The sequence below is a fragment of the Vigna umbellata genome, chromosome 7 (assembly GCF_029865625.1).
Source record: "Vigna umbellata cultivar VRB3 chromosome 7, Vumbellata_1.0, whole genome shotgun sequence".
Classification (NCBI taxonomy): domain Eukaryota; kingdom Viridiplantae; phylum Streptophyta; class Magnoliopsida; order Fabales; family Fabaceae; genus Vigna; species Vigna umbellata.
The window spans coordinates 24,350,581-24,368,754 of record NC_142171.1 but is presented as its reverse complement, the minus strand read 5'-3'; the positions used below and the strand labels follow the sequence as shown (position 1 = coordinate 24,368,754).

Below are 18,174 nucleotides of genomic sequence, written 5' to 3'. Positions count from 1 at the left end.
GATTGAGAAAAAGAGAACGTGAAATTGTAATACCTAAACAAGCTCGTGAAGTTTCTTTCAGAATGGGAAGCAAACATACAGGAAGGTGACTGCAGTGAAGTAAAGTGAAGGTGAAGGAGCTCTATTAGATATATTTATACACTGCTTTTCAAGATTTATACAAAATTCTTTAGTCTTTTTGTCCTCTATCAGTATAAATGACCCACACATAATGTTTCACCCCTTTGATGCAGGTAAAGTTCTTGGAGAAGGACTGCTATTATTTTTTTATAAACAAAATATCATAATATCTATTCTTTTTGAAAAAAAAAATCATTTTTATTTATTTTGGTTTTGTAATGTAAATTTAACAATATCCATTTGTTAATAGTTAATAACTTTCAGTGAAGTTTCTTCTTAATCATATTTCAGTTTTAGAAGAAATAATATATATATTTTTTATTTTCTAACAATGAGCTTCCGTATAGAGTATGTTTTCCGGTGCATGACAGCCCAGCCAACTTTATAATGATTTCACGTGACGAAAACACACACACATATACGTATATATATATATACACGTATACATATATATACATATATATATATATATATATATACATATATATATATACATACATATATATATACATACATATATATATATACATACATATATATATATATACATACATATATATATATATATATATATATATATACATATATATATATACATATATATATATATATATATATATATATATATATATATATATATAAAGTTTTAGATGGATTTACACTGTCTGTTTTAATATAACTATAAATACCAATAATTTTGTTAATTCATGGAAAAATATTTATTTATTTTATGTTGTAGGCATAGTCAACGGAATTTTCCAAAAACAAATAATAAAAGAATTGGCCTTACAAGACAATAAAATTTCTAAGATATTATTCTGCATGTATACGCCTCTCAGATATTGATGGGTCTCTACAGAAAATGAAAAGACACTGTAAGCATTGATAAAATTTAGGAGCCAAATGTATGATAAAGTCATCTCTTACTGTTCGTTGACATGGTAAATAAATGCTTTTATCTAGCTTAGTTGAAACCATTGCATATATAACAGATTCCTTAATGCAAAACTTTATTACATTATTTTATTTTCTCTTTTTTTATCAACAAAAAAATAAAATTATTAAATGTTCTAACTCTTTTACATAAAACACAAAATTCTTCTAACTAAAAGACCCAATAAAAAGCTCTAAGATGTATAACAAGGAAACGCACATGTAGTCAGTTAAAAGTGAGAGAATGAAACACACTAATTACACTAAGAACTAAACAAGTCAGCCATCGCGGTTGTGATGGATAAAAATAAAATTTATTATTTTCTTTATGAGTATAACTTTCATTTTTTTTCTACTATCATTTACTCTAGTTACTAAAGAAAACTTTGAAAAAATAAATTAGGTTAATAAAGGAAAAAAAAATACCGACAAAGACATGAAAATAAGTAATCGCTTATATATAAACATATATTAACTTTCCTAAATGTAAAATTTGAATTTGTTCAAAGTTTTGATATAATTTGATATAATAAACTTAAAAAATGAATGAATATAATTTATTTAATTAATTATGTTAATTTTTTTTAAGAAGAAAAGATGATTTTATTTTATATCCATTATGTATACATAAAAATGTTATCTAAATTAGAATGTAAAATTTGAATTTGTTTAAATTTTGATATAATTTGGTCGTGAAACTTTAAAAATGAATGAATATAGTTTGTTTAACCAATTGTGTTAAATATTTTTGTAAGAAAGAAAGATGATTTTATTGTGTATCTCATTATATATTGGAGATAGGTATATATATACACATAAATTTGATCTAAATCGGGAATGTAAGGTTTAGGGTGTAGGCTTTATGGCAAAGGTTTAGGGTATAGGATTTAGGCTTCAGCATTTAGGGTTCAACGTTCAGGGGTGTAGGGTTTAGGGTGTAGGGTTTAAGGTTTAAGGTTCAGGGTTTAGGTTTTAAGGTGAAAGGTTCAAGGTTGACGGTTAAGGGTTTAGGGAGTAGGGTTTAAGATGCACGGTGTAGGATTTAGCTTGTAGGGTTTAGTGTGCTGGGGTTAGGGTTTTAGGTGAAGGGTTTAAGGTGTAGGATTTAAGATGTAGGGTTTAGGGTGTAAGGTTTAGGGTTTAAGGTTTATGGAATAGGGTCTAGGGTGTAAGGTTTAAGGTGTAGGCCACTACAGGAAATGTGCTGATTACCGAAGGCATATTATCGACGGCCTTTCAGTCCTTCGGTAAGGATCATTTACCGAAGGCTTTCCCGACGACTCTCATTAAGTTATTTATCGAGGGTCAGACATAACATACCTAGGGTCTTTGGCCTTCGGTAATGTCCACGATAATTTAAGTTCTCGAATTTGGTATTCGTTCCCATATACTCAGAATTTCCCCAATTTCCCTCCCCTTTCCTCGTCTCCAGCTCCCCTCTCCTTTCCTTCCCCATTGTGCTCGTGCCGTGAATTAACGGTTGCTCTAGTCTCCGTTGCTTGGTTGGTTCATTGACGGTGGTTTGGGGGTTGGGTGCTAGGTTCGGTGACGCTGCCTTGTGGGTTGTGGTGGTTGGTCGTTTGTGGCGATTTGGGGGTTCTGTAGCAGTGCTGTGGCGGTGTGGTGACAGTGCTGTGACAGTGTGACGACGGTGCTGTAGTGGCGTGACGACGGTGCTGTGGCGGCGTGACCAGGGCTTCCACTATCGCAAGGCGAGGCCAATGTAGGGGTCTGTGACGAGGTAAGAGGTGTGCTCTGAACTTGTGAATGAACTGTGTGAATGAACTGTGTGCAAATGTATAATGAAAACCCCTAATTCACTTCCATTCCAAATGAAAGACGTGTGCTCTGCATCAAATCAGAACATCTGAACCAAGCAGGGAAAATGAAACTTAGGTTTAGTTCAACAAAATGTGTTTTTTTCCCTTAATCTTTTTTGTTTTCATTGATAAATAGAAATGGGTAACTTCATTTTCTCTGTGATTCAAAACTAAGTATATTTTCTTGTAATATATATGAGATAGAATTTAACACATATAATCTAGTTTCTTAGGGGATAAGGAAGTTGTGTTCTGGTTTGGTAGATGATGTCAATGTAAGGTTGATCCAAAATTGCAGTGCTGAATTATTCTCTCCTAAAAACGAAAGAATGAGTGTAGATTGATTGACGATGCTGTGAAGATTGCATTTTTAACTTTAAGTTTGTTCTGGGAATCTGCCATAATTTTTTACTTTTTTTTTTCTTATTTAATTTATTCGTGCTGTTGGGATGGAGATGTGCCTAATCTCTCAGGTCCTGGAAATGAATGGTTAATCCCTTTCCACATGGTAGGCTTACTGGATCTGGCCTGAACCTTTTCTTCCTTAAAGACTACAGTTTTTCCCATTAGTGTCCAACTCCTTATTGGTATCATTTCAATTTTAATTTCTTGTTTTGTTTCTATATGGTTATATATTGCTTCTGCTTGTGTGCTTGTTGTAGATTGCTTAAAAACCTCTTTTGCTGCATATACTGATCATGCTTATTAAAACTCTCTTTCATTCATAACAGGTTGAATGCAAAGAACTTTTTTTACAGAGATTTGCCAGAACTGGATGATTCTATTGCTGATAAGCTTCTCCCTGGATGCAGCACAGTGGAGCAGGTGACCTTTTTACCCGTTCTATGATTGTTAACTGAAGTGAGGAATTTTGTTGAGTTGAAATCAGAGTAAAATTCTCTAGCATGAATTGTCAGGTCAAAGACTTATTGTTACAGAGATGCCTAGAGGTGGAGCAAACAGCTCGAGAACAAGCAACTGATAATGCTATCTTAGATCAGATTTCTAAGGTAATATTACATTAGATTGATTTTGTCTTATCTCCTAGGTTATTACCATGTACCTTGCACGTGTTTTCTATGTGTGCATAATGAAGCACACTTGCATCTAACATGGATATACCGAGTAATCATCATCATCTTCATTATTTTTGGTAGACATCCATTTTAGAATTTGGATTTAAAGTCCAATTCAATCTCATAAACTTGTAAAGTGAAATTCAAGCTTTATTAGCTCTATTGAAATTGCCTTTCTAGTTGATGTAGGATTAAACACCACCTTTAAGACTGAAATTATTTAAAGGTTAGGACTGTATTTAATTTATGGAGCCAACCTATTAGAAATACAGGTATTGATTGCATGATGCGTCATTTTCAGGCCAATCTTTTTACATTTTTATTCACAGTTTAATGGGAAGACAAACAAACTCTGATCTTTCTCAGGCAAAAATGAAACTAAGTGAGCAACAACTGGCATCTCTCTCAAGTCCAAAGGCTGTGAACCAATATCTTGAGCATCAGAAGGAAAATATAACAAATTTGATAAAACAGAATCTGGCAGTGGGTGATATATATAGGCGTGAAAATCTGCAGGTAGCATGTTTGCTTAAGATGTGTCCATTATATACATATTTGTTCAGGTCATGCTGACAACAAATTCTTTCTCCTTGTCAAAATATGGAACAAGTGGACCAATTCTCAGTGATCTGTCTAAGTATAAAGGTCACTTTTGCTTATAAAAATGATTTGTGCATTTGTGTGTTTTGTAGTTTGCTACCGAGGATCTCGTCAAAGAGGTTGAGAATTCCATTGCTGAATTCAAACGTCAAAATCAAGAATATGATGAGGAATGGGTGAAGGATCAGGTTTGCATCATACTTCCTTGTTTATTTACTGTTGTTTATTGTTTTGGCTGCTTCATCGGTTCATGTATATATGTAGAACTACAAATATCTTGAACTGTTTTCAAAATGGTCCATGTAGGGATAGGACTTCATACTGCATACCATTTTGATTAACTATATTATATATGCATCGCATTCTGCAGCAACAACGCTCTGTTTTTTTTTTCGCCCTTCGGTAATTACCGAAGGCTTTTGGCCCTCGGTAATTACCGAAGGCTTTTGGCCCTCGGTAATTACCGAAGGGCAAAAGCCCTCGGTAAATGTTAGCGACAAGGAATTTACCGAGGGCTCTGTGGCCGTCGATAAGCCTTCGGTAATTACCTTTTACCGACGATTTTGGGCTGTTTCCGAGGGCTTCTGGCCTTCGGTAATGCCCTTCTTTTTTGTAGTGGGCTTTAGCGTAAATGTTTTAGGGTGTAGGATATCGTTTAGGGTGTAAGGTTTTGGGTCAAGAGTTTAAGGTGTAGGGTTTAGGGTTTGTGGTTTATGGTGTAGGGTTTAACGTGTAAGTTTTACGGTGTAGGGTTTAAGTTGTAGGGTTTAGAGTGTAAGGTTTAGGGTGCAGGGTTTAGAGTGTAGGGTTCATGATGTACGGTTTAAAGGGTGAGGTTTAGGGTTTAAGGTGTCTGGTTTAATGTTTAAGGAGTAGGGTTTAAGATTTAAGGTGTATAGTTTAGGGTTTATGATTTTTGATTTGGGGTGTATGGTGTACGGTTTGGGGTGTAGGGTGTAAGCTCTAGGGTATATGATTTAGGGTTTAAGGTTTAACATTCAGGGGTGTAAGGTTTATGGTGTAGGGTTTAGGGTTTAAGGTTCAGGGTTTAGATTTTAAGTTGAAGGGTTCAAGGTTGAGTGTTAAGGGTTTACGGAACAGGGTTTAAGATGCAAGGTCGAGGGTTTAGGGTTTAGGATTTTGGGTTTGAGTTTTGGGGTTTGGGATTTTGGGGTTGGTATTTACGGTGCAGGGTTTAGGGTTTAAGATTTAGAGTGTGGGGTTTATGGTGTGTGGTTTAGAGTTTAAGGTTTAGGATGTAAGGTTTAAGGGGTAAGGTTTAGGGTGTAGGGTTGAACATTTAGAGTGTAGAGTTTAGGGTTTATGGGTTAGGGTTTATGATGTATGATTTAGGGTTTATGGTTTAAGGCTTAGAGCTTAGGGTTCAGGGTTAAGGGTCTAAGGTTGAGAGTTAAGGATTGCAAGTGTAGGGTTTAAGGTTTATAGTTTAGGGTGTAGGGTTTAGTGTTTAGGGTTTAGAGCTTACGGTTTAGGGTGTAGGGTTTAGAGAGTAGGGTGTAAGGTGTAAGGTTTAGAGTTTAAGGTTTAGGGTTTGAGAGTGTATGGTTTAAGGGAAGGGTTTAGGGTTTGAGAGTGTATGGTTTAAGGGAAAGGTTTAGAGTTGAGGGTGTTGGGTTTATGGTGTAGGGTTTATGGTGTAGGGTTTATGGTATATGGTTTGGGGTTTATGGTGTAAGGTTTAAGGTATAGGGTTTAGGGTGTAGGATTTAGCATTTAGGATGTAGGATTTAGCGTTTAGGGTGTAGGGTTTAGTGTTTAGGGTGTAGGGTTTATGGTTTATGGGTTAGGATTTACAGTGTATTTTGTAAGGTGTAGGGTGTAGGACTTAGGTTTATGGTGTAGCGGTTAGGGTTTATGGTTAAGGGTGTAGGGTTTAAGGTTTAGTGTTTAGGGTTCAAGATTTATGGTTCAAGGTTAAGGGTTTAAGGTTCCGAGTTCAGGGTGTAGGGTGTAAGGTTTACGGTGTAAGGTTTAGGGTTTAGTGTTTATGGTTTAAGGTGTATGGTTTAGGATTTAGGATTTAAAGTTGAGGATTTAGGTTTTATGGTTTGGGATTTATGGTGTACGATGTAGGATGTAGCGTTGAAAGTTTATGGTTTATGATGTACGATGTAAGATGTAGCGTTTAAAGTTTAGGGTTTAGGATTATGGTTGAGGGTTAATAGTTTAAGATTGAAGGTTAAGGGTATGGGGTGTAGGGTTTAACATGTATGGTTTAGGATTTAAGGTTTACAGTATATAGTTTATGGTGTAGGGTTTGTGGTTTAGGATATAGAGTTTGAGGTTTATGATTTATGGGTTAGGGTTTACAATGTATTTTGTAAGGTGTAGGGTGTAGGGCTTAGGTTTATGGTGTAGCGTTTAGGGTTTATGCTTAAGGGTGTAGGGTTTAAGGTTTAGTATTTAGGGTTCGAAGTTAAGGGTTTAAGGTTCAGGGTTCAGGGTTTAGGGTGTAAGGTGTAAAGTTTAGGGTGTACGGTTTAGGGTTTAGTGTTTATGGTTTAGGATTTAGTGTTTAAAGTTGAAGGTTGAGGTTTTAGGGTTTGGGGTTTATGGTGTACAGTATAGGTGTAACGTTTAAAGTTTAGGGTTTATGATGTACGATGTAGGATGTAGCATTTAAAGTTTAGGGTTTAGGGTTATGGTTCAGGATTAACAGTTTAAGATTGAAGGTTAAGGGTTCAGGGTGTAGGGTGTAGGGTTTAGCATGTATATGGTTTAGGATGTAAGGTTTACGGTATATAGTTTATGGTGTAGGGTTTGTGGTTTAAGGTTTGAGATTTAGGTTTTAGGATGTAGGGTTTAGGGTCTAGGGTTTAAAGTTTATGGTTTAAGATTTAGGGCTTAAAGATGTATGGTTTAGGGTTTAGGCTTATGAGCTAGATATAGATAAGGAGGCATTCTGGTAATTAATATGACAACCTTGGTTTGCTAAACACTTTCCTTATAAACTTAATTGGGACAAGCAAACTTTCATTCACATTGACTAAAACCAATGTTTTATTATAGAACAAATCAAATTGGGGTAAAGTCTCGTGTTATTAGTGAGAAGAATAATTTAAAGCACGAACAAAACAACAAAATAGGGGAACATGAGGCATAAATCTTCATCATATATAGACTTCTACACTTAATCAATATGAGGACTATAAAATATTAGGCTGCTCTTAATTTATAAATATGAAGAGAGCCTCATAAGTGATCTGTTGTCGGAATTGGAAAGCATCAGCCACATAGTTTGCATTCTCTATCTGTTGTCGGGTCAATTTTATTTCAGAACAACCTGAAGCTCTTCGGGTTACTTAAAAGCTAGATATACCTGGATTCACCAATACATTTAACCAAAACATTAATACATGTCAGTTTTACACTTCCAAAAGTCCTACACACACATAGCAAAAATAAAAAACAGAGCAACACAAAATTCACCAAGGGTATACACAGAATAACCATTCCAGTTAAGGAATAAAAGGGTGAATAACACGCAGCTAAGTGATTTATGCACAGATGAATTGGTTTGAGAACCACCATAGCTTTTGGGGTAGACTTGGGTTGTGGCGACTGAGGGAGCATTTTTGGCGATGTTTGAGGTGGTGGGCTCGAGTTAGAGAAGCTGAAGCGGAAGAGACCAAAGGATTGGGGTTTGGTTAGTATAGAGGAGAGAAGGAAAGTGATGAGTTTCATTAAATATTAAAAATACACTTTCATAAAAACATAAAATCCACCTCACTTTGCTTGTAGGGAATCCACGTGGGCAGTTAAATGCCATCTCAACACTGTTGTGCACACCTGGACTGTTTGTCGTTAACGATTTAAACGACGTTTCCAAAAAGGACCAAATTGAACAGATTTTACATTCTTTAGGACCACCTTGAACAAAAAAAATAAACATGGATCGAAACGAACGCACTTGACCAAAATAGGAACCAAAAGAGGTATTAAGCCCTAAATATATCAACAGTAATAATAATAAGATTTCTAATTCTCTAACATAAACAATTCAATCATAATGAATTACTCGATCTTCAACTTCGAGTTGGGTGTAGGTTTAGGGTCTAGGGTTTAGGGTATAGGGTTAAGGATGTAAAATTTAAGGTTTGAGGTTTAGGGTTAAGGGTTTTTTGTTCAGAGTTAAGGGTTTAAGGTTGTGGGTGTAGGCTTTAAGGTTTAGGGTGTAGGGATTAGGGTGTAGGATTTTGGGTTTAGGATGTAGTGGTTAGGGTTTAAGGTGTAGTGTGTAGGCTTTAGGGTATATGGTTTAAGACTTTTGGTTTAGGGTTTAGGTTTTTTGGTTTGGGTTTAATGGTATTTGGTTTAAGGGCATTGTTTAAGGTTGATGGTTAAGGGTTTAAAGTGTAGGGTGTAGGATTTAGGATGTAGGGTTTAGGGTGTAGGGTTTAGGGTGTAGCATTTTGGGTTTAGGGTGTAGGATGTAGTGGTTAGGGTTTAAGGTGTAGGGTGTAGTGTGTAGGCTTTAGGGTGTATGGTTTAAGATTTTTGGTTTAGGATTTAGGTTTTTTGGTTTGGGTTTAGTGGTGTTTGGTTTAAGGGCATTGTTTAAGTTTGAGGGTTTAAGGTTGATGGTTAAGGGTTTAAGGTGCAAGGTGTAGGATGTAGGGTTTAGGGTGTAGGGTTTAGGGTGTAGGGTTTAGGGTGTAGGATTTAGGGTTTAAGGATTTAGGCTTTAGGCTTTGGGGCTTAGGATTTATGGGTTAGGGTTTATGGTGTAGGACTTAGGGTTTAGGGTTTAAGGTTTAGGTGTTAGGGTTCAGGGTCTAGGGATCAAGGTGTATGGTTTAAGGTTTAGGGTTTAGTGAGTAGGGTTTAGGATTTATGGTGTAGGGGTTAGTGTTTAGGGTTTAGGTTTAGGGATTAGGGTTTAGGGGTTAGGGGTTAGGGTTTAGGGATTCGGGTTTATGGATTCGGGTTTAGGGTTTCGGGTTTAGGATTTCGGGTTTAGGGTTTCAGGTTTCAGGTTTAGGGTATCGGGTTTAGGGTTTCGAGTTTTTAGGGGGTTTAGGATTTTTAGGGGGTTCAGGGTTTTTAGGGGGTTCAGGGTTTTTAGGGGGTTCAGGGTTTTTAGGGGGTTCAGGGATTTTAGGGGGTTTAGGATTTTAGGGGGTTTGGGGCTTGCGGTTTGGGGCTTGCGGTATGGGGCTTGGGGTTTGGGGTTTGGGGTTTGGGGTTTGGGGTTTGGTTTTTTGGGTTTGTGGTTTGGGGTTTGGGGTTTGGAGTTTGGGGTTTGGTGTTTGGTGTTTGGGGTTTGGGGTTTGGGTTTTTTGGTTTGGGGTTTGGCGTTTGGGGTTTGGGGTTTTGGGTTTGGGTATGGGTTTGGGTTTAGGGTTTAGGGTTTTAGGGTTTTTGGGGTTTAAGGTTGAGGGTTGAGGGTTTCGGGGTTGGAGTTCGGGGTTCCGGATTCAGGATTTCGGGTTCTGGGTTTCGGGTTTCGGGTTCCGGGTTCTGGGTTCTGGGGTCGGGGGTCCAGGGTCCGGGGTCAGAGGTCCGGGGTCCGAGGGTCCGAGGGTCCCGGGGTGCCGGGTTTCGGGGTTCATGGTTCCGGGTTCCGGGTTCCGGGTTTTGGGTTTAGGGTTTGGAGTTTGGGGTTTGGGGATTGGGGTTTTGGGTTTTGGGGTTTGGGGTTTTGGGTTTGGGGTTTGGGTTTGGAGATTTTGGTTTAGGGTTTTTGGTTTTTAGGGTTTCGGGTTTTTAGGGTTTCGGGTTTTTGGGGTTTCGGGTTTCTGGTTTCGGGTTTCGGGTTTGGGGTTTCGGGTTTGAGGTTTCAGGTTATGGGTTGAGGGTTTTGGGGTTTAGGGTTTAGGGTTTTGGGGTTTGGGGTTTGGGGTTTTGGGTTTGGGGTTTGGGATTTGGGGTATGGGGTTTGGGGTATGGGGTTTGGGTTGAGGGTTTAGGGTTTTTAGGGTTTAGGGTTGATGGTTTCGGTTTGGTGTTTGGGGTTTAGGGTTTAGGGTTTAGGGTTTAGGGTTTAGGGTTTAGGGGTTCCGGATTCCGGGTTCTGGGTTCGGGGTTCCAGGGTCTGGTTTTCGGGGTCGGGGGTCCGTGGTCAGAGTTCCGGGGGTCTAGGGGTCGGGGGTCCGAGAGTCGGGGTTCGGGGTTCGGGGTTCGGGGTTATGGTTTTGGAGTTTGGGATTTAGGGTTTGGGGTTTGGGGTTTTGGATTTTGGGTTTGGGGTTTGGGGTTTAGGGTGTGGGGTTTGGGTTGAGGGTTTAGGGTTTTTAGGGTTTAGGGTTGATGGTTTCGGTTTCGTGTTTGGGGTTTGGGGTTCTGGTTCGGGGTTCCGGATTCCGGGTTCCGGGTTCGGGGTTCCAGGGTTCGATTTTCGGGGTCCGTGGTCAGGGTTCCGGGGGTCTGGGGGTCGGGGGTCCGAGAGTCGGGGTTCGCGGTTCGGGGTTCGCGGTTCTGGTTTTGGAGTTTGGGGTTTTGTGTTTGGGGTTTGGGGTTTGGGGTTTGGGGTTTTGGATTTTGGGTTTGGGGTTTGGGGTTTTGGGTTTGGGGTTTGGGTTTTGGGGTTTGGGGTTTAGGGTTTTGGGTTTTGGGGTTTGGGGTTTGGGGTTTATTGTTTGGGTCTTGGGGTTTGGGGCTTTGGGTTTGGGCTTTGGGGTTTGCGGTTTGGGGTTTGGGGTTTGTGGTTTTGGTGTAATCCTTCCCGACGTAGTCCTTCTTTGTATTTTTACCTTTCATAGGTTAGCTTATAAGGAGCATGGGTGACTATAAATACCTAGCTTCTCTATTGTAATGGGACTTTTGAGATTAATGAGAATTGAATTTTCTGAAATCAGAAATTATTCTCTCTTGAAAGTCATAGGCTAGAGAGTCCAAAGACTCCCTCTGGCCACCTTCCAAGCACCTCTCTCACTTTCATTTTCCAATTTTCACCGTGCTTCTCTCTCACGTTACCATTCTTCGCTGCCACCTCACATCAGCTTCCAAACTGCCTACACCTTCAGCAACCACGCGTCCTCTTTTGTCTCGCATACAACATCACCACATCTTCATTTCTCACCAATTCTCTCTCGCAGAACGCGTCCATTTCTCTCTCGAGAGCTCATCCTCGCGAGCCTTCTGCTTTCATCACAGTAAGCTTCTACACTTACATTTTCTTCTCAGATTTGCATTTTCACTCTCCGCATCTCCTGACCACATCTAAACCTAGGGTTTCTTCATCATTTTGTCTTTTCCTGCCATTCTCACCATTTGTTTTCGATTTCCACCGGCTAAACCCTTCTTTGCTCCGATCAAACCCTTTTCCACCGTTCAATCTTGAGTTCGAACCGATTAATTGGTTCATTTTGAGTTTTCCCTCTTTTCTAGGGTTCGTTCATGATTTTAGGGTTTTCTGCAATTGATTTCGTTTCTCTAAGTTTCCTTCGAGTCAGCTCTCAATCTAGAGCTTCGTTTACATATCCGCTGCGTCTTATCTCGTCGAGGAAGGCTCGAGGAGTTCGAATCGTGCTCGCACAGCTTCAATCGACCTCTCCTTGGGCGCTCGTCCATCATTTGGGGTTTGGGGTTTGCGGTTTGCGGTTTGGGGTTTGGGGTATGGGGTATGGGGTTTGGGGTTTAGGGTTCTGGGTTTCGGGTTCCGGGTTCCCAGTTCCGGGTTCCGGGTTTAGGGTTTAGGGGTAAGGGGTTTGGGTTTTGGGGTTTATGGTTCCGGGTTTCGGATTTAGGGTTTCGAGGTCTGGGGTTGGGGGTCCGGGGTTTATGGTACGGGATCCGGGGGGTCCCGAGGGTCCGGGGGTTCGGCGTTCAGGGTTCGGTGTTAGGGGTTCTGGGTTCGGGGTTCGGGGTTCTGGGTTCAGGGTTTTGGGTTCTGGGTTTGGTGTTCAGGGTTTAGGGTTTGGAGTTTGGTGTTTGGGGTTTGGGGTTTTTGGTTTGGGGTTTGGCGTTTGGGGTTTGGGGTTTGGGGTTTTGAGTTTAGGGTTTAGGGTTTCGGTTTTGGTTTCGGGGTTCGGGTTCGGGGTTTGAGGTTGGGGTTCCGGATTCCGGCTTCCGGGGTCCGGGTTCCGGGTTCCAAGTTCCGAGTTTCGGGTTCCGGGTTCCAGGTTCCGAGTTCCGAGGTCTGGGGTCCGGGGTCCAGGGTCCGGGGTCTGGGGTCCAGGGTCCGGGGGTCCAGGACTGCCGGGGTTCGGGGTTCGGGGTTATGGGTTCGGGGTTCGGGGTTCGGGGTTCTGGGTTCTGGGTTTGGGGTTTGGGGTTTGGGGTTTGAGGTTTGGGGTTTGGGGTTTGGGGTTTGGGCTTTGGGGTTTGGGGATTGGGGATTGGGGTTTGGGGTTTTGAGTTAGGGGTTTTGGGTTTGGGGTTTGGGGTTTTGGGTTTGGGGTTTGGTGTTGGAGATTGGGTTTGGGGTTTTTGGTTTAGGGTTTTTGGTTTTTAGGGTTTTTGGGGGTTTAGAGCTTAGGGTTTCGAGTATTTAGGGTTTCGGGTTTTTGGGGTTTCGGGTTTAAGGTTTGGGGTTTCGGGTTTTGGGTTTAGAGTTTAGGGTTTGGGGTTTGGGTTTAGGGTTTTGGGTTTAGGGGTTAGGGTTTTAAGGTTTTTAGGGTTTAGGGTTGAGGGTTTCGGTTTGGGGTTTGGGGTTCGGGTTTAGGGTTTCGAATTTGGGGTTTCGGGTTTTGGGTTTTGGGTTTTGGGTTTAGGGTTTCGGGTTTAAGGGTTTGGGCTTTTGGGATTTGGGCTTTGGGGTATGGGGTTTGGGCTTTGGGGTTTGGGGTTTGGGGTTTAATGTTTTGGGTTTGGGTTTATGGTTTAGGGTTTTTAGGGTTGACTGTTTCGGTTTCGGTTTCGGGTTCGGGGTTCCGGGTTCGGGGTTCTGGATTCCGGGTTCCGAGTTCCGGGTTCCGGGTTTCGGGTTTCGGTTTCCCGGTTTCGGGTTTACGGTTTAGTGTTTAGGTGTTTGGGGTTTGGGGTTTGGGATTTGGGGTTTGGGGTTTGGGGTTTTGGGTTTGGGGTTTTGAGTATGGGGTTTGGGGTTTTGGGTTTTGGGTTTAGGGTTTTGGGTTTTGGGTTTGGGTTTAGGTTTAGGGTTGAGGGTTGAGGGTTTCGGGTTCGGGGGTGGGGTTCGGGGTTCGGGGTTTGGGGTTCCGGGGTCCCGGGTCCGGGGTTCGGGGTCCGGGGGTCCCGGGGCTCCGGGGTCGGGGTTCTGGGTTCAGGGTTATGGGTTATGGGTTATGGGTTGTGGGTTTGGGGTTTGGGGTTTGGGGTTTGGGGTTTGGAGTTTGGGGTTTGGGGTTGTGTTTGGTTTGGGGTTTGGGGTTTGGGGTTTGGAGTTTTGGTTTTGGGTTTAGGGTTTATAGGGTTTCGGTTTGGTGTTTGGGGTTTGGTGTTCGGGGTTCGGGGGTCTTGGTTTGGGCTTCCGTATTCCGTGTTCCGGTATTCGGGTTCCGGGTTCCTGGTTTCGGGTTTCGGGGTCCGGGGTCGGGGGTTCGGGATACGGGATCTGGGGTCCGGGATTCGGGGGTCTTGGGGCTCCGGAGGTGCCGGGGTTCGGGGTTCGGGGTTCGGGGTTCGGGGTTCAGGGTTCTGGGTTTTGGGTTTTGGGTTCTGGGTTTGGTGTTTGGGGTTTGGGGTTTGGGATTTGGGATTTGGGGTTTTGGGTTTGGGGTTTTGGGTTTGGGGTTTTGGGTTTGGGGTTTGGGGTTTTTGGTTTAGGGTTTTTGGTTTTTAGGGTTTTGGGTTTTTAGGGTTTCGGGTTTTTAGGGTTTCAGGTTTTTGGGGTTTCGGGGTTCAGGTTTCGGGTTTCTGGTTTCGGGTTTCTGGTTTCGGGTTTATGGTTCCGGGTTTATGTTTTCGGGTTTGAGATTTCGGGTTTAGGGTTTAGGCCACTACTACCAAAAAGTGCATAGATAGTGCTTTTTTTTTATCATAGATAGCGCTTTTTAAGCGCTATTTATGGCAGCGCTATCTATTAATAGATAGCGCTTCTAAAAAAAAGCTATCTATTAGTGTCTGACAATAGATACTACTTTTTTAAGAAAGCGCTATCGGTTACTGTCTGAAAATAGACTGCGCTTGTTTAAATAAGCGTTATTTATTGTCAGACAACAATAGATAACGCTTATTTAAAAAAACGCTATCTATTGGTCTAATTTTTTTTAAAAAAAATTAATTTTAAAAAAAGAAAATTTAATAAAATATCTCAAAAACAAATCAAAAGAAAATATAAAATATTAGTTTTATTATGTTTTAACCTGTGATATTTATTGGTTCTATTATAAAAAATATATAAAATATTATAAAAAATATGAGAAAGACAAATGTCTCAAAGAATGTTTATTAATATAAAAAATAACTATTTGTACAATAATATTTCAAATATAAACATATATTCTATCCGTACCTTTAAACATTACATACCATAACATAACCTATAAGTATAACCTATAAGTATAACCTATAAATATGTACTAATTACGTAAACATTAATCTTCCCTAACTTCAATGATTTGACTGTCACGATATTGTTGATATCTGTAACTAAAAAAATACTGCAAAAAAATAATAATATAAAATTAGTCAATTAAATTTTTACTAAAAAAAATTATTATGACAATGAAGCAAAATATGAAAGAAATGCGTAAAAACATAAGCAAAATATATTCAGGCAAGTTTAAATCGACTAAAGAAATATTTGTCAAACCAGAATTTGTAATGTAACTCTCTAAACATGTTTTAAATGCTACAAGACTATTGAAAACTATGCTAACTACTAAAAATAATAAAGAAATAAAAATTTACCTATGAAAACCAAAAAAAAGCAAAATAAGACAAGATCCAATGCTACCTTCAAAGCACCAAAACATTAAACAAGTTCCTTCAACTTTAAAACAGTAAGCAAGTTATAAATGATAAAAGAGCACTGTTATAACAATTATCTATTCTAGAAAACTAAAAATGCAAAATATCACTATACGTACCTAGAAAACAAGCTAAAACTTAGTCAAAACAGGAAAACAACTAACAAATCCTAGAATCAACGATTAAAAACTAACCAAAGTAATTCCTAAAGTTTTGAACAACCAACTAAGACTAGAACTAAAGCTAACTAGTTATTAAGACTAAAAATGTATAATTTAACTATAGTACCATATTCTAACTAAAAGAAAATTGATTGAACTAGCAAAATTCAATTAAAGAAACAAAACTACAATCAAGCTAGACTAAACAAATTGATTTAATCAATATAAAACTGTACATAAACCAATCTACCTATTATCTAGAAGAAATAAAATATGGTATCTAAACTAACTCATTCTATCAAAAATAGATACTAAAAAAGTAAAAGTAAAATTGACGAAGTGAAGCTGTGGTGAACTTCTAATGTGAAATTAATGCTTGATTGATCAAGATTGGCAGCATTAGTAACATAGAAGTCATCCAATAGTAAGAAAAAATTAGGCCCACGATTAGTGATGCACTGCAAGATAATATATTGAGTACAAAAGCTACAATATTTATCAATTATCAAGTTGTTATATACTAACCTTGGTGGAGCTGTAAGGAGTTCTGCCTCTGCCATGCACAACACGATACATTAGTACAATTTAGAGATGAAAGCAACAACAAAAAATTGCACAGATAATAATAAATACTTTACAGCCCAATAAGATCAATATAGCTTAAGCAAAAACGTATTCCATCCTTGGACATTTGAACAGGACAATCAAGAACATCCACACCATCTGAAATAGCCTTCTCATATGCTAAGTCAGTACAAGAAGGATTAGTCTCCACTTGCTCCATATCTTGGAATAACCAAAGTGTTAACTGAAACATGAACAAAATGAATGTATGTGGTTCACAATGATGTAATCTCCACTAGCATAAAGGTATTATGAAATGAATTTACCATGAATACACTAAAGAACAAGATGAATACATAATTATAGAAGCATAAAAGCACATAATCATAAAAGCAAAAAAGCATTGATTTTAACACACTTTTCCTTGGAGTATTGAGGCCTATGTGAGCAAAGCAGTCTACATAAGAAGAATAGAAATCAGTAATCATTTAAGGGGGGAAATTTTATACTCACGCCTATATGTACTCTAAAACATTGGAGGAGATAACTTGCCTCGGAAACACTTTTTCAACTACATGTCGGGGTATATAGTTGAATCTATAATGATTGAAACATATATTTCAAAGTTATTAAAGTTCAAACTTCATTATCTTGACGTCATTAGTAAGGATCAACTTATCAAAGTTGAAACGATAAATTAAAAGACAACATATCTAAAATTGTTTCTTTATCTGATAACATATGATTAGTTTCTGGACTAAATGATCATGATCTATTGGGCTATTGGACATAGTAAATTCCATACAAAAGAATAAGAAAGTATACCACAAACATTTTTTCACAAGTATATTATAGCCTCCAATGTATGAGAAGGAAAGCTCAACCTATTTAATCCTTGGAATCAGCTTCTACACAAGATGCAAAGAAAACAACTAGGTGCCTGGAAGTTAAGAATTTGAGAGTCCAAGTTATCTTTTATAACAATAAGAATAACATAAACTTATCTTGAATAAATATTCATTAAATAGAATAATATAGGATTTACATTATCGAACAACAATAGTTCAAAGAAACAAAGTTCATTTGTGAAGACTATTAAAGAATGTATGCATACCAGCATTGGTATAATTAAAGGAGCTTGATTTTCCATGGCTTAAAACTTTAAATCATGAAAACCTGAAAAGCCAACAAATTGCTTAATGAGATTATAAAAATTTCTTATTGGATAATGAAGAAAGAAGCTTTGAATCAATGAACACGGTCTTAACATACCATTGAGTATAACATTGCCAATACACCCATGGACAAAGTCATTTATCTTAATTAGACTATTTATACCATAGAGATGCATATAAAATATTGGCATGTTACCAAAAGTTTCTCTAACAGATAACTTGATTATATATTTTAAAGGAATTTAGTTTAAAGCACAATAATTTTATAAAACCTATAATATAATTATCTTCATGTAGATAAAAGGTCAAGATTGATGAAATAAAAACAAGTTACGTTGAGATCTGGATTTTGTTAGAGGAAAGGAATAAGAGAGCAAATATATGCTTTATTTCAAACAAATGAAAAGTAGATTTTATCAACCCTTGAAGATAACCTTCACTTTATAATGAGATCTAGAGCCACTGTCACTATAGTACAATATATACAAATGAATTAAAGAAACAATAATTGGACTTTAACTTCGAATCACATTTAAAATATACTTCATGAGTTAGTACCCACACACCATAATCTATGTTTTGTAATGTATGGGAGAAAACAAAACTCATATTACACCTTTCATTTTCTTTATATTTTGGTTGACAAAAGTAGTAATACATTTCTTAGAAAATGAGAAAATTTACCTCATAATCAACCCCTTGAATATAGATGCAGTTCGGGTGTATTGTTGAGAAAGCCAACCCTTTTATCTGCAGTATTAATGAAATCAATTACAATCATCTGTGGCTGCAATAATCAACAACTAACACAATAATAACATCAACAGTAACCTTATCTTAGTAAGTGAAATCAACTATATGGATCACACACTAAGTTAAAAACGAAATTCTG

General features: G+C 38.6%; 1 long non-coding RNA gene across 1 annotated transcript; it reads left to right on the top strand.

Annotated features, from left to right (window-relative positions):
• Nucleotides 1–4,185: 4,185 nt before the first annotated feature.
• LOC124824614 (uncharacterized) lies at nucleotides 4,186–4,729 on the top strand. The gene is made up of 3 exons (XR_015780582.1): nucleotides 4,186–4,221; nucleotides 4,316–4,465; nucleotides 4,642–4,729. It is a non-coding gene; the product is annotated as an uncharacterized LOC124824614 (long non-coding RNA).
• Nucleotides 4,730–18,174: the final 13,445 nt, after the last annotated feature.